Source organism: Rhinolophus sinicus, linkage group LG02 (genome assembly GCF_036562045.2).
Source record: "Rhinolophus sinicus isolate RSC01 linkage group LG02, ASM3656204v1, whole genome shotgun sequence".
In the NCBI taxonomy this organism is placed as follows: domain Eukaryota; kingdom Metazoa; phylum Chordata; class Mammalia; order Chiroptera; family Rhinolophidae; genus Rhinolophus; species Rhinolophus sinicus.
In genome coordinates, this window is record NC_133752.1 from 58,688,906 (window position 1) to 58,707,026 (window position 18,121).

Genomic DNA, 18,121 nt, shown 5'->3' on the forward strand with positions numbered 1-18,121 from the left:
AGAACACATTACAGATAGAGTTTTTATTTCTTTGCTTTGTAAACAGTTCTTATAATTCAGAAAGACCACAGTACAAATTTTTAAAGTAGGGAAAAATGTACATAAACAGAATATTCTGCAGCTGTTAAATAAATGAGACAGGTCTGTATGAAATGATTTTAAATAATATTTTGATATATTAGAGAAAAAAAGCAAAGATACCAAAAAATAATATAGTGTATCATTTGTTAAAAAAAATAAGTGGAGGGGCAGGGAATGACTAAGTTATTAATTTTCTATTATTGCTATAACAAATTACCACAAATTTAGTGAATTGAAAATACACAAATTTATTATCTTATAGTTATGGAGGTCAGAAGTCCTCCATAATGGATTTCACTGGGCTGCATTTCTTTTTGAAGCTGTAGGGGAATGCATTTCCTGGCCTTTTCCAGCTTGTACAGGTTGCTCAAAATCCTTGGCTCGTGGCCCTGTACCACTCCAACCTTTGCTTCTATCATTCCATCTCATTCTCTGCCTCTTCAACCTCTCTATTCTACTTTTTAAGGACCCTTTTGTGATTACACTGGCCCGCCCAGATTATCCAGGATAATCTCTTTATTTCAAAATCCTTTATTTAATAACAGCTGCAAAACCCTTTTTGCCATATAAAGTGACAACATTGTGTCAAAGAAAAATCAGAGCTGCGTTAAAAGTAAAATCAGACTTTACTCAGGACTATTGCAATAGAGGGGAAAAAAGACCTCAGTATAAAACTGGGCTCAATTCAGAATACAAATGGACAAGTGGGGTTTTATAGCCAAGGAGCAGGGTGGGGAACAGCAGATGGAAAATTACTAAAAAGAAAGAAACATTAAGTGTAAAAGGGTATTTCTGGCTAAACTGACTTGACAAGATTCTTGCCAAAGGCAGGCCAGGTTGATCAGATATCACCTGGGCAATAGTGGGTGACAAGGAATTTGATCAGGTATCAAGAGTGATTACATATCAAGGGTGGGGTTTCTGGCTATACCAACTTGGCAGGATTCTTGCTAACCTGGGCAATGCAAAGACAAACATGGAAGTCCAATAGTCATGACTTAGTTGAGAAGATGGCTCAGAGGAGCCTGATTAAAATTTGGTCAAGGAGAGAGTCTTTTTCAATAGCCACAGATTCCAGGGATTAGATATGGATATGTGTGGGGAGCCATTATTCTGCCTCCCACTACAGGCAGATTGATCAGCCAACGAGAAATCAACTGAAAAACTATTATAAGCAATAAAAGAATTTGTTAATAATGGTTAAGTATAAAATTAGTATATAAAAAGCAATATCCCATCCATCTAGTAACCCAAATGATCAAAAAGATAGAAATATGTATGTTCCTGATTATGTAGGAAAATAGCAAAAATGTCATTGGGGAGGGAAAATAGCAACTTGGGGATCAGAAGTAAGAAAGAGTATTATTTTTCAATGTGTCCCCTTTTGCATCATTTAAATCATTTTATAACCGTCGTTTGTTGAACATGTGAATCTGATCTTGTCACTGCCTATTTAAAATCCTGTATTGGTTTTTTTGGTTGTGTTGTTGTTGCTGCTTACAAAAACTGTTTTTGTTTTTTGTTCTTTTTTTTTTCCTGTTAACTACCTCCCTTTTCCTGTTTTGGGAGGATCTGCTGTTGTGTATGGATTTGGTAGGACTCCGTGCCCCATCTTTTACCATGGAAACTGAAGGGACAAGAAATTAGATCCTCCTGCCTAGGGCACTGACTCTGGAGGTGATTACACTGAAGCCAGGGGTGCCTGATCTATTCATGGGGAACCTACAGAAGCATCCCACAGGGGTTGAGATGGCCTCCCAGCTAGTCTGTTCTAATTAAAAAACAGCTATTGTACTTTGTGTGTTTTTTGACCTGAAGGAGCTCCTTGGTTTTTTCTGTTTTCCAAATCTTGTCTTCAGCCTCCTGCTGATTTGGTGAGTCCCACAAACTGTGTAATAATTTTTTTTTCTTGCAACAGGAAATCCTGACTCCAAATAGCAAACACCTTAGAAAGGCATACAAGGCCCCACCTCTTTTTTTTTTTTTTTTTTTTTTGGTAGGCTTCTTTCTCATTCACTTTGTCCCTAGTACATACTTGGATTTTTCAGTTTCCCAAACATTCCATGCCTTTTTGCCGGTCCATATCCATCTTGAATGCTTTTTTTCCCATATAGAGAGGCAATACCTTCTGAGTTTTTAATTCCCACTTAATTCAACTATAATTTTTTTGATTCATTCCTCATAGTACTTTCTTTCCTACTTTCACAGTCTACGATAGTACTTATGTTTGAAATATTTGAACTATACTGTATCAGACTGAGAAGTCTTAGGGAGGATCAGACCAACAGGGCCTGGTCTAGCAGACAGCATATCAAGGCTCTTAATAAGTATTAGTTGATTAAATGAATGAAATTATTTAAATGCATTTTTGCAGATTTAAGATTTTTATGACCACCACCCTTTTTTGTCCATTTCACTATAGCTCTTTGGGGTTACAAAAGGGAATAGTTTGATTTGTTCCTTAAAAAATATATTTAATATCTGGCAGCTTAAAAGTAGCTTCCACATATGTTTTCCTTAGTTGATTTTTGTTATGATTAAGCTAGGGTAATGAGTTTCAGAGAAATTGAGTAACTTTCCTAAGATTACATGATTTATAAATGGTAACAATAAAAGAAAAACTAACATTTATTTAACATTTACTATGTCTAAGCACTGTTTTTTATTTGTTTATTTTACTTTCTGTATCTAATTTGATCCTTTCCACTATGTGGTAAGTTCTATTATTATTTCCATTGTCAATGGGGAAACTGAGATCACCAGTTAGTAAGTGGTAAAGCTGATATTTGGACTAGATTTATTGAAATAGAATCACTGTCCCAATGAAAGAATAAATCCTTCAAAATGGCAATTATCATGTTACACTGGTAATATTACTATAACTGCCTGCTGGCTCCTAATATCCATGTTTTATGGCTTCTTACAGCTTTTTTTGGTGTTATTTTCTTGTTAGTGTGCAGTGCCATCTTGCTGCTGCTAAGTCACTAGTCTTATCTATGTTGGATACCAGGTAAGTAGCTTATTGGTATTATGTCTAAAATTAGGAGGAAATAAATGAATATCCAATAGATTCTGTAACATCTTTTATGAGAAAATCTTTTTCCCCGTTTACTTCTTGATTCTCCATCATATTCTGTTTAATAAGAGTCCCAGAAAAGTGCCTCTTCTCAAATAGCTTTACATGAGTTAACTCATGCAATTGACCTGAAAACAAGGTTCTCTAAGTAGTCAATGAGGCATTGGAGTGGGAATAACCTGGAAGCTATAATCTGTTTTTCAGCACTGGAGCTCATCGACCTGAAGAAGAGAGACGCTGGACCCCTCAGAGAACCTACCACAGCATGTCTATACTATAAACTGCTTCAGTAGCGTTAAATGACTGAAATGATGAATGGCTATACCTTGCTAAAGGAGCGGAGCTCACAGCTTCTGGAACACTTGTTTGTAATTGCCCTTTTGAAGAGTTTCTTCTTTCATTAATGTGTATTTCTTTTTTTTAGTACAACTTTTATTTTTATCATTTATTCCTGTATATGTGTGTATCACAAAAAGGGCCAGAGAGCTCGAATTTGCCTACATCTTTGGCAGTACAGAAAAGCCCAATTTATCATGTGCACTAATCAAAAGAGCATAGTAATGACCCGTGTGTGGGCATTCATATAGTTTCTTTCAGAAGAGTGTTTAAGAATCTGATTTCCCTTGTTCAGTTCATTCCAAGCACATTTACTGAGCATTTAACCATGTGCCCGATACTCTCTCTGAAGGTACTAGATATATAGTAGTGAACAAAATGAATATGGTTCCTATCCCCACTGACATCATGTCACTTGGTGTGCAGCCTCTTTATATAATCAGCTTTGATTTTTTAATTTATAATCCAAGATCAACATAAAATATTGCCTGTAGAATTTTTATAGCAATGTGAGACTTCCCAAATATACTCCCACAAAAATATGAGGCCAAATATAATCACTGGATTTTGATGCTGAAATAAATTTTAAAATAGGCATATATTTTGTTCTTCTGCTGTTCCTTAAATTTCATAAAGTATTAAATTAGTTTCCTATTCCTGCTGTAACAAATTGCCACAACTCTGGTGATGTAAAGGAACACACATTTATTATTTTATAGTCTGAAGGTCAGAAGTCCAACATGGGTCTCAGAGAACTAAAGTCAAGGTGCCATCAGGGCTGTGTTCCTTCTGCAGCCTCTACAGGAGAATCCATTTCCTTGTATGTTTTAGCTTCTAGAGCAGGGGTGTCCAAACTTTTTTCAACGTTTTTTTATCAAGGGCCATATGCGGTAAAATATACAAACAGCCGGGCCACTCACTCGAGGTGAAGTACGTATTGCCTCACCTGGTTTATTTAAGTAAACTAAATATGTTTTTGGAATTTGCTGCAGGCCAATTAAAAATGCACTGCAGGCCGCAGTTGGCCCGTGGGCCGCAGATTGGACACGCCTGTTCTAGAGGCTGCCTGCATTCCTTGGTTTGTGACTGTTCCTCTATTTTCAAAGTAAAATACCACTTTGTTAACTATGGTGAGATTATGGAAATAATTTAATTTTTTTCTTTTCAGCATTTTCTGATGGATTGTGTCTTCCTTTTATAATACGAAAAGAAGAAAATTATAACAACAGTCTGTTTAGAAAGCAGTATAAAGCTCCGTGCAGCTGCAGCATAAATTACTAGAACAGATCAGTAGGGATTGAGGCTATTCAGATCTGAATGGAACCAAACCAAGATCAGTTTTGTAGTCTGGGTAATCTGAACTTGAACTGATTAGCAGTGGTGAACCATGGAGGATTTTTAAGCAGATGATTCCCAATCAGATTTATAACTTAAAAAAGAAGTTGTAATGATAGATTTTATTAAACTAAGATAAATTTTACTACTATTGTATAATCCTTCCATTTAGATTCACAAAGTGTAATTTAGCTGTCTCTATTGTTAATTTAGCCCATTTCTTCATACCGTCAAGACTGACAATTCAATTTTTAATTCACTTTCCTATGCTATGATGATAAAGCATTTACTTCATCCTCATGGATAATGGCTAGATTGTTGATTTTTTGCCTAAAATATAAGCACAGATAACAAAGGATGTCTGGTTGGTATTCAAATACTACTATTTCAAGTGAACCAAATTTTCTCAACAAACAACAGAAGTGGAGTGGGAAAATTTCAGCCTACTGTTACTATTCATTAGCCCCAATACACCATCACATGATACAGTATCTTCTTAACCTTTGGCCAAGGGGGAAAAACAGTAGTGCTGATTCATTAAGTTTGATTTTGATGGATAGGATAGAGGGAGCAGATTATCAGAAGGGATTGGCAGAAGCTGCTGGAGGAGGAACCTATTGGGTAGAAACTCTGACTCCTTCCCTACCCCCAGACACATGGACCACAAAGGGAAACTCCTGATTTATCTATTTTATAGTGTTTATTAAGTTGTGAGATTAATTTGAAAGCGACGACTTAGGGTTGAAAATCTTGGAACACCCTATACTAGCCCATTTTTTAGGATGGCATTAGAAGCTATGGCTCTATACCCAGCTTATTATGAAATAATGGTGAACTGCTTCTCTAGCTATGGCTTTACACCCTTAAAGTTCATTTCAGTGGAACAACTATTTCAAACATTTAGGCACTAAAAAAATTAATCAAAGATTTCTTAATAATTATTCCCTGATTATCTGGAAAAAATATTGTATCTTAGACGTGTTTTGTTTCTGCAAAAAGCAGTTTACTGTCATGACCTAGCCCTGCAAATATGAATTATTATAGTTGCTTTAAACAAAATATATGGTTTATACTTGCTGGCCTTAAAAATTACTCAATATACTTTTAAAAATGTAAATAATAAAAGACAAGCAAAATAAAAACTGAATTTATTTCTCTTTTCTGACAAAAGTAGTCAAGTCTTCTAATCAAATGGTTCACTGAAAGGAGAAAAATGGGTTATTTACTTTTCAGTATGTTAATAGAATTCTATTCTTTTGCTGAATAGTGTATTCAGTAATTCAGTAATATCTACTCAGTATATGAGTTTTACTTTTTTAAAAAATTGACAAGTAACTGTCAAGCAATAATTAATTGAGTTCTATCTACTTAGGATTAACCTTCCCCAAAATAGATCTCAATTTTATTTTCCTAAAAGAGCTTTAGTAAGTCAATGAAAAATGAGGACCATAGCTAGTATTAAACATGAAACAGTAAGTTCCTATTTAGCTGCATGAAAGATTTACCATCTTGATTTTTTAAAAAATGGAATGGCATTACTGTTAGTTAACATCAAGTTTGCTTTCACAAAATCACGTATTGTATTGATGGATTACATCAACATCACTGCAACTCAAACTCTACTTTTTATTCAGGTCTAAGCAAATGAAACTAAATTTTAAAATAGAAAATTTCACATTTCTGAAAATACTGACTCATAGCAGTCAGATGACAAAGAAGAACCAGGCAAGGTCACACATTGGCATTGAGTAGACATACATAATTTTCTATTATTTGGTCAGATGATAGTGATTGTTTTTATTGCCAAAGACTGCTTATAGAGCAGTGTAAAGGAATAGCCACAGAGCTAGAGCAGGCATTTTCTCCTGGTTCAGTTCTGTTTTTGCCACATGGTCTTAGGGAAGCCGGTGCTGACTTCTCTGGCTACTACAGTTTCTATTTTGAAAGAAATGATATAAGCACGGGGTTAGTCCACGTTATAAGACTTAACAGGATGTTGGTAGAGAAATTTGAGGGAGGCCTGAAGCTCCTTGGACATATTTATTAAGCTACTTATATATCTCTAGGGATACAAACATGATAAGGCACAATCTCTGTCCTTGAGGATCTTAGATATTATAGGTCGTCTTTTATATAAAAAAAGGTGCTTATATTTAAAAAAAGTAAAATACCTAATCATTTAGTTTCAGTCTGAACATATTATAGATATAGTAGTTAATTATGGGATACTCTAAGCTTGTTATAACAAAGAGAGCTAAAATACAATGGCTAAAGAAAATAGTTATTTATATCTCTTTCACCTAATAGTACAGAGGTAGGTAGTTCTGAGTTGGTAAAGAGGCTCTAACATCTTTAACATGTGGCTTTTGTCTCTGGGTCTAAGCTGGCTGCTCTTGTTCCTGTCATCACTTTTGTAACCTAACCAGAAAGACAAGTTAAAAGAATGCTGATTGCTTTAAGGACCATCTGTAAAGATCTGGTAATGGCAGAAAACCACTTCAGCTCACATTCCATTGGCCAGAACTTAGACAAATGGTAACAAAAAAATTAGCTGTAATTGTCTAGCTGGTGGCCCAGCGAAAATTCCAGTGTTATTATTAAAGAACCGTTACCAGTTTCTGCTCTGAAAATTTAGGTGTGGTCAAAAGAGTTGATCAGAGTTATCTTGTAGTAGCTCTCGGAAAGACATTCCTCAGGAACTAAGCCTCCAGACTTTGAGAAAATACAGTTCAGAAAAGGATGAAAATCACCTTGAAGCTGAAATCTTGGGTGACGCCATCTTATAAAATGTGCTGTTTGATAAGTGATATGCATTTGGGTATTGCTAATTTTTTTAATTTTGGAAAGATACTCTTATGACTAATAAAATTATCTAGAAATTTGCTTTAAGATGATCTGGGCATGTGTGGTGAGGGAAGAAGTCGACATGTAAAAAATGAAACAAGATTGATTATGAAATGTTAATTGTTGAACTTTTTGCATAGTTTTTAACTTTTCCACATTATAAAGTTTTAAAAGTCAATAAATAATCATTGCTAATATCTATATAGGGAGTTGCAGATTTTCATACCCTTTTCACAGGTATCATTCTCCTTAAATTAAGTTTCACAACAATTGTTGTGATATTATTCTCAATTGACCTTGAAGAATGGAAACTATGGATGAGCTAAATACTACAAAAGTATTTATGAATTCAAAATGTTTGTTAAAACAGAAAGTTTAAAAGTGCTTGGAAAACATTTTAAGTTTTACTATTTTCATTAGCCTTCCTCTTAAATCCTTTTTAAGAATAAAATTATGTCATACAATACCAGAGCCATTTATGTTCTGGGAAGAGAATAAAGAACATAACCCTGTGTGTTAAGATGCAGTGTAGTGTGAAGCTCTGGAGTTAGAAATCTGGCTTAAGTCCTTGCTCTACTCTGCCAGCTGTTGGACTTGGGCCATGTCACTGAATTTCACTGCATCTCGGTTTTCCAATTTAACAAATGGGATTAATATTTAACTGGTAGGATTGTTACAATAAACAGTAACTACCTTTATAATTATAAATAGATAGAAGTGCTTGCTTTTTCTTTACAGCTGAGGTTCCTCACATAGTGCTTTAAAGAAAAATACTCTCCAATTTTCCTATTTTCCTTCCCGTTTTGATAGAATTCTGAAAGTGTCCGAGTCTAAAAAGATGCCTATACTAATATTAAGAAGAAAAAACAATTCCATCTGTAAAGCATTATCTCTTGGCCAGTAAACTAAGGGTTATTGAGAGCAACCCAACTTCACTTCCAAGGCAAGCTATTTAAGTCTTAGAAAAACAGTGTCTTATTACTGAATCCAAGAGAGAGTGCTCATAGTTATATTTTCATGTCTTTGTATAAATAAAAGACATATAATAGTGTTTACTTGGGGAAAAGAATAATGAAGTGAAAAATACATTCTAATAAGAAAAAAATGCCCATTTTCATGCTCTATAAGCTCCAGGCAGACTGCTGAGGTCCTTGTTCCTTTGAACCCTGAACTGGTTATCATTTTTCATTCTGATAAAAATATAAATGCAGCAACTAAGCACTAATCAGACATGATTTGGGCAATAATGAACCTTTACCTCCGCCCACTGGCATACATTAGTTTCCCCAAAGGGAAACAAAAGACCTCTTCATTCTATATTTTCTAAATTCACTTTCTGCTGAACCATCTGTAAAGGATACAATAATTTGACATTAGTAAAATTATAGCCTTGCCAACTAGCAGTAGATTTATATAACCAATGAAAGGTGAGATGAGTGTGGTGTATTTACCATAGTTCCTGTCTCAAAGATTTGTTAACAATTTTGATAGTAATAGTGTCCTAGAGAAGGAAGTGTGGTCCTATGGAAAACTAAATGAATATTACTTAATTACTTACCTCCCTACTGATTTATTATGTAGCCTTGGATGTCACTTTAGTTATCTAGGCTCTAGATAATATAACATATATGCAGATATATACATATATAGATACATATATGTGCATATATATATGCAAATAATAAACCCTTCTCGGTTTTTAAAAATATTAAATTTGTGATTTATAACACATGACTGAAAAGCTGGAAAATTACAAAAATTAGCATTAATTTATCATATTTATTTTTCATCAGTTATTGGGCCTCCTATTTTTTAAATTAAAATTTGACCCTGATTAATATCACTAGCTTAGTCTCACAAAGCCATAGAGAAAGAAACATCTTGTAATTTTTTTACTCTTAATTCACTTTTTTTCAATGCAGAACTATTTGAAAGTGAATTAAACTATATCATTCTACTTCTAAGTACTTCAGTATATATCTCTAAAAAATATTTCCTGTATAATACGATCACATCTAAAAATTAATAATTCCTAAAATTCAGCCTATTTACAAATTTTTCCAATTACCTCCCAAAGTGTTTTTAACGCTGTTATGTTTAAATCAGGGCCACACATTGCATCTGGTTATGTCCCTTATGCGTCTTTGCCTTAGGAAGAAAGCAGAGTCTGAAGCAAAATGCTACTACTTTATAAGAGAGTGCAATCCTAGGGCAGCAGAAGTGAGGGAAAAGGGAAATGAGGCAGGGAAACTGCGAGGACAAATTTGAGAGTTCCTTACCAAACTGAACTCCACTTTTATCAAGGATGACTGCTTGCTTATTCCTCTGGGACCATCTCCTCGGAGGTTGGATGAACAAATGTATTTCAGGAAAGTCTGTGGAGGAACAAGGAGGATTTATCTGCCAGTTCTTGTCTCCTATTGACCAAAGATTTGCCCCATGGAGTAATACCGCCCTTTATTTCTGGGTTACAAATGCATGGGCACCCAGCAGGCCAAAGCATGTCATACCTCATCATCAGAGAAACTCTGGGCAGGAGGCAAGGGTTGAGAAGCACCAGCAAAGGCCAAGTGGTGTAGGGTGGTATCCACGCGAGGTGGTTCTGATGTAGGTGCTCACACAGAGCTCTATAGCTCTCTACAGATGTTGTTTTGGGCCAAAGGCTACTTTTAAAGAGCTCAGAAGTGGTGCTTGATACACACTTTAAATCTGGAACTGTCCCCCGCTGCTTTTTTTCCCATTACACTGACTTGCTCAAGTGATCAACTGTCCTATAGAATGCTCCACATTCTGAATTTGTCTGACGGCTTTCTCATAAAGTTATTTAGCTTGTTCCTCTACTCCTGTATTTCCTGTATACTGGAAGTTCAATTTAAAGGCTTACATAGATTCCAGTTAAAAGTTTTTCGCTAGAATATAAGTGATGTTGTATTTTTCATCTTGTATCACATTAGCAAACACATTATTTTTCATTGTCCCACTAATAGTGATGCTAAAATTGACTACTAGATTAAGAATTAACCATCTTAATAGTGAACATACAGTTTGTTTTAATAAATATGAAAATACACATTTTAAGTAAAATGCAGAGAGGAATTGCAGCTATAGAAATGGATAGTTTACATTGAAAAGCTAGACTCACTAACCTTGTAGAATTTGAGGGAAGCTATAGAATCATTGTCTAGTTTGGACCTGGTGGATATGAGATGACAATAATGTCATTCATGGTAATTTTCTGGGATTCACTATTATGGTAGAAAAGGCCAACTGGAAGCCACTAGAACTACCTTTACCTATGAATATAGTAAATTAAAATGCACACTGCCTTCCTGGAAAGAGAGCAGCAATTAGCGCCACCATCAAGGACACGAAAGATGCAGAGATGGTGATTCCTACTACATCCCCATTCAAATTGCACAATTTGGCCTGTAGAAGACAGATTTGGAGAATAACAGTGGATTGTTATTAGCTTAATCAAATAGTGAGTCCAATTTTAGCCATTGTTCCAGATGTGATTTTGTTGCTAGGGCAAACCAAAACTGAACCCCCTATGCAGAACCATTCCCTGAGGGGCATCTGTCTCCTACCTGGGGGTCAGGTTTATTATGTTGAACCACTTATTTCAATGGTGGGGGGGGGAGCAGTACTTTGTTCTTACTGAAATAGACACTCTCTGCCTGTATTTTCTTTCTCTGCACATAAAGTTTATGTCAAAACCACCATCCATGGATTTACAGAACGGCTTATCTACTATGACAGTAATCCACATAGCATCACTGCTGCTAAAGGAAGTCTTTGCATAGAAATGAATAAGGCAGTGGGACCATGTTTACAGAATGGACCAGTCTGACCATCTTCATCCTAACGCCACTGGCTTGAAAGAATGGTGGAATGGCCATTTGAAAAATCATTTATGGCACCAGCTAAGTGGGATATGTCATACCTTATACAGCTGAAGCAGTTTCCTCCAGGATATGGTATATGCTCTGATTCAGAAAATAATCTAGATGGTGCTCTTCCTCCTATAGCCAGGATTCATGGGTCTGGGAAGTAAAAGGGTGAAATGGGAGTGGCTCCTTTCATTATTATCCCTAGTGATCCACCAGCAAACTATTACTGCATGTGTCCAGGAGTAATTAAAAAAGTCTTTGTAAAAATTATTAAAATTTCTAAATGAATATATTGAGTTTACTAGAATAATTTAGAAAACAAAACAAGACATTCTGTTTCATAGCTGGATTTTTTTCAAAAATTAGAATACTCTTATAAACATTGGGAAATTTTTTTCAAACTTTAAGCCTTGTCTTCATCTATAAAACTGGTATCCCAGCACCTATCCTACCTATATCACAGAATTGTTAGAAAAATAAAGTATGCAAATGAGTTTTGTAAACTGCAAATTGCTCAATAGTGCTACAACTATAATGTGAGAACATTTTTGTCACTGCACCATTATAACAATGCATTTTTACCCCCTTACCCATTTTGTTAAGAAAATTCAGAGCCAAAACTTGCCACTTACTTTAGAAACCTATGAATATTATGAGGCCCAATGACCTAATGTTTGTTACAAATTCATAAAACTCTCATCCTGAGAGATATAAATATTGCAACTGCCAAAAGAAGTTTTAAAGCAAAGTGTTCTGTATCGTCCTGTACTCATCAGTATAGTTCTGCTCACTGAAAGCCTACTGTTGTTAAAGTAGTCTTAGACACTAAAAAAGTCCGGCACATTTCACCAGGCACCTAATATGCCATTAACTCCTCCATAACCTTCACCTTAGAGAATTTAGAACAAAGCAAGATGGCCCTAGGCAGAATAAGGACATTGACTTTGTGTGTTCTTGTGAGATGGGGGTCATGGGTTGTTTTTTTCCTGATGTGGCTTCACCACTAACAGTTCCTAAATTTAGCGGCATTATCACAATTGCCCAGGAATCTCACCCAGATCTAGTGAGGCAAAAATTATACAAGGAGGAGTTCTAGAAACAGCTTTTTGAACAAATTCCAGGTACTTTTTATGCAATAAACCTTTCTGTTTGTGAGCCACTGAAGACCTCTGGCTCATCTTTCTTTAGTGTTGCTTTCTCTTCACTTTTAGTGCGCTTTCCTTTGCTAGTGGTTCTGTACTTCCCAGGGACCCCAATGTCAGAAGGAAATATATCTGGTATGTCATTAACACCCTAGTGTGACTTAATGTGTCATTTCTTTAGAAATGCTAATGGTAGTATTTGAGACTCTATGATAGCTTGGGGTGAGGGTGGTTGGGGGAGGAGAAGCCTTGCTTCTTGACCCCCTAATGACATTACTCAGGGAATAGCTTCCTTTTATTACCTTCCCATAAAGTCAGACCTACATGTAAATTATGCATCACTATACAGAAATGAATTTCAGGAAGAGAGTGTGAGTGAAGTCAATGGGAAATCTAGATAGCACCTGGAATCTTGACTTGCAAGTCCCCACGAAGCTTCCTGGTTTTTGTTTGTTTTTTCTTTTTTAAATTAGAGGAAACGTTTGAGATCATTCTTAGGGAATAGTGGATTGTTCTCACTGGAGTTATTTAACGTGGACTAAATCCCCACTTGGCAGGCATGTTGTAAAGGGAATTCAAACATTGGATTAGAATCTCTCAATAACCTTAAAAGTTTTTTCTATCCCAAAGACTTTATGATCCTTTGACACAGCAAAACAAAATTTGTTTTTGGTCTGATATTTCCGCAGATGGTGACAAGTAAGATCAAAACCTTTACTTTTGATACATGTCTGTTAGCTCCTCCAGTTTGACCTTTACCTGGCAGATCCTGCCCAGGGCGGTCATAAGGCTTACAGAGGATTATTTCAAGATCCTAAGAAATCCATCAGCAGTCCAAATAGTTCTTGAAATTGCTCTCATGGTCTAGGCACTCCCCTTTTCTCCTGTGAATTATTGCTTTAGACTTCTAACTACCTCTGGATAACAGGTCTCTTATCCTCCTACAATTCCTCCTCCAAACTATTGCCAGAGTCCAATTTCTCAATGTAAATCTGCTTAATATCCCTTTGCTACTTCAATGGGCACCCAATTATCTTCCAGATAAAGTTCAAGTTCCCTACAATGCATGTATAAAGCTTTCTAATGATCTGACATCTATTAATGTTTTCAAAATTCCCATTATGTTAGTATTCCTGCCACAAACCATTTGTAATTTCTTCAATTCTCTAGGTCCTCTTATGCCCCCGGTTTTCTAAAAACTGTTCCCTTTGCTTAGGACAGCATTTCCTTCTTCATTTTACTAATCTTTACTGATTCCTTCAAGATCCAACTTTGATGTCAACTCTCTTGAACCGTCTTTGATCCATAAGAGTGTGAGAGTGTCCCTCTTTGGAAGTCCAGTGGTATCGATATGGCTCCTTACAGCAGTGTGTTGTGTTGCAATTGGTGATTTTCTTATGTTTTCATTACTAGACTCTGAGAATCTTGAAAGTGGGGACTACTTTTTATTATATATTCCTCAGTATCTAATTCAAAGAATGCATTAATACATATTTCTGAAAGTAATAACTCTCCGAATAGCTACTCCTAACTCCATGATCTTACTAAAAGCATTAGGTCAGAGTCACGGTCAGCCCTCAAGAGAATTGTTACCATCAAAAATTGTAATGAGGAAAGAAACAAAACTGTGGGGAAATATCTCAAAGGGCCAGCCCATATTGGGGGAGGGGACACTATGAAGGTACAGTCCAGCAAACACATTCTGAATGGAGAAGAGACCTAGAAGCTCCATGATGTTGTATCCATGAAGTTGTAAGAGGTGGCATGGAATGAGAGTGGAGTTGGGGGTGGGGGGTGGAAATGCAATTACTTTCTTGAGTTTTTCTAGGGATAGTTCTAGTGATAGCTTAGATGCCAACTATACTGTGTTCTTACTTGAAGAAAAAAACCTAGAAAGCAGGCCCCACAGATTACTGTTAACCTTTCACCCCTTGAATTCTTGAGGATTAATTTGTGATTACAGTAGTAAGTGGAATCATTTTGTGTAAATGAAGAACAAGTGATCATAATGGAATTATATACTAGTTGAATCATTTCCGATGCCACCCTACAAATTACATTGTATTTGCTTTAAGGGACCTCAATATAAATTAGGTATCATATGTGTACTTTTAGCAGCCACTAGTGTTATAAGTGGAGCCTACAAATTAAGTCAAATTAAAAATACATATGAAGATTAGAAAATACAGATTTCTATATTTACTAGAAAAATGTCCTATTTAATGTCCAATTTACCATTGGCTTTTTCATTTTTGTTACTTCTAGGCCAAATAGAAGTGTTATTTATAAAACCAGCATTATATCCCTAAACCCACATACATACATATAAAAATAGTCTACTGATTTTAATTCAGTAAACATTACTGATTATGAGCAAAAAACAGTGTAGGTCTATATATCGACATGTGTGAGGTATACATACATATACATGTGATACACACACTCATATATATGTATCATATAAAGATTTTATTATGATACAGAGCCTTGTTTTAAATGTAGTGGCAGAAACAGGCTAAATACAGTACATCATAGGTACTTCCAAGATCTTTTTACAGTGATGATCCTCATTCCTCTGCTGTCCTTCAGACTGGGTGGGTATATATCTGCCCCATACCCTAGGATATGCTTGAACAGTCTTCTTAGAACTTAACTTTCAGTGTGGTATCTTCTAATTCCATAGAATTTGTTTCCAAGGAAAATTTATTTTCCTTAAAATTATTAACAAATATTGATGTTGTTATATGTCCATTATATTTCAATTAAAAATACTGAGGTGTAATCAGAGGGAAGGGAAGAATTAATTAAAATACAACAATAACCATTTCCTTTAAACATATCTAATAATAATAATAGTCACCACTGACTAGGTGGTGGATACCTCACAAATCTATGTGATAGTTAATATTACTTCTATTTTTATAATTTAGGAAAACATAGCTCAAAGAGATTAAGTCACACAGACAGTGACGTAGCCAGGGTTTTATCAGTGTCTGACTCTGAAGTCTTATGTTTTTTCTAATTATGTTGTTAACTAGGGAAAAAAATTATTCTTCCAAATATCATAGCAGACTTACCTTTTCCTTTCATGCCTTTTTCACCCCAGTATCCTTTGTTTCTTGTGACACGGGATCTCATTTATCTATTATGCTTCCTTTTCCTTTTGCTCTCAATTTAGGAACACACTGGCTTCAGAACATCCTTTCACAGCAGGTGGAAAACTTGTCAAAATCCAAAGTACAGTGAAGTTACCAAATTTAAAAATGAAGCATGGCAGGGACCATCTCTGGAAGGATACACAAGGAACTGGTAAACGGATCTTTGAGAACTGGATGCCTTGAGGACTGGTTAAAGGCAAACGTTACTCTGTGTGTCGTGTATGTGGGTGTACATGTGTACAAGATGGCTTGGCTTTTTTTAAAAAACACTATAGTCATGTATTTTAAAGAGATGATTATTAATAATGATGGTTATTAAAGACTTCTTGGTTATTTTGTATCTTGTGTGTGTCAGTTGATACTCAGAGCCTTGGTCTGTCTGGTTACTCTCTTTCCCAGAGACCTATTTTAATTTTAATAAGCTAATTTTAACAAGTGAAGAAGCTGTATTATTTAGACATTTGTTGGTCTGTCACATGTCGATCATAAGTAGCTTCATTTTATTCCTTCACAGAAAGGTTTTCCAAATGCAACCTACGGGAGAGATATAATAAAAATTGGTCAGCATGAACTTGTTAATATGAACAAGCCAACTGATAAAGCTAACCTAAGAAACACATCACTGCAGCAAACAAATCTGTGAGCTTGTGGCTCCAGTGGATGAGTTTTTCTTGTCAGATAAGTGAAGTAGTGATGATAGCGGTGATAAAATGCACCTCTTTGTCTTCCTTTGGGAGTAACTAACTGGTAGCTCCAATTGTTGAAGTTCTCTTGTATCTACTCAATGTAATAAACTTCGTCCTTTAATCTTGGATGATGAATAGCACCTCAATCACAGGTTACACAAATGGGCACCATTTCTTTATGGTACTTGACTTCAATTCCTTTTCCTTTTGCCACTTTAGGCTTATTGACATCCATGGTTCATGATTTTTTGCTTCTTTCAAATGCAAAGAAGGCTTGGGGTAGGATCCTTTGAGATGAACTCAACTTCATTGCATATCAGAAGTATGTTCACCTCTAAGTATTGAGGGGCACAGACAATAAAATGAGTTCCTTAATTTATTTATTAGTAATCAGAACAATCATTCCCGTCCAGCTCCTCTTCTAGCTCATAATAATGTGCTCTTTGGAGCAAAGAGGGCTTCTTTTGAACATTCTTTCCTAGTGAAGGGGAGGTGATCATTTTCCTCCTTCTTTTAAATCTCCCCTCAAATTGGGAGATTTTTTTCTACCAATTTTGACTTGCTCTACCACCGAAATTCTTCTCAGAGTAGCACTGACACCCTGGCAGTGCTACTCTGTATATAGTACTGTAATAAATGCTAAATAAAAAGGAACATACCAGAAGAACAATAAGCTTTATGATTAAGTTATTACAGAAAAGATGGAGGACCTCTTTCCTATTTAAAGCTAATCTCTGTACCAAAGCTTTGATGCCTATCCTTTCACCATTCTAGGAACCACACTTCAATTATGCCCACTTTCTCCTGGTTATTCAATTAAATCCTTATGAACTGAATCTTTTCCCAGTGTCATTTCAACATGTTCTAATATCATCCAATTTAATCCAAACGAAGTAAGACAAAACCCATTTTTGACTTACACTTCCTTTACTGCCTTATCCCTTTTTCACCTATAAAATCAAACATATTTTGCACTTGTACATCAATTTCCTCCCCTCTGCTTTATTCCAGCCTCTGCTAGTATTACTACCCCAAACAAGTGTGGGTAAGGTTACTGACACCTTCCCACATCACTAAATCCAATACATTTTTTCCTGTTTTCATCTCACTTGATGAGTAAGTACTGATCCTAGTCTAGACTTGACACTTTTAAATACTCCCTTCCAGAAACACTGTTGCCTTTCCTCAATTTGCTCTTAACTGTCTTGCTGCTCCTTCTTTCTGTCCTAGCAAGTTCCTTTTCCTCTGCAGGTCATTCAATGTTGTAAACTGCAAGTCTTGTTTCTACATGTTTTTTTCTTCTCACTCTAAACTTGGTCCAAACAGTCTCATCCTAACTAGCAGCTTCATTTATACTGACAACACCCAAATGAGTATTTCTCTGGCTTAACACAAAATGGGGTTGATTTGCTTCATATATTTGTATATATGTAAACTTCCCCAGGTTTTAAGAGTCATCCCCATTGCCCCCTCCAAACCCCAAGTAACAATAACAGAAAACACTATCCCTCTCTCTAACCTAGCTTCAAATCCTGTTGATTCTACCACTAAAAACAAAACAAAAAACCTCAAA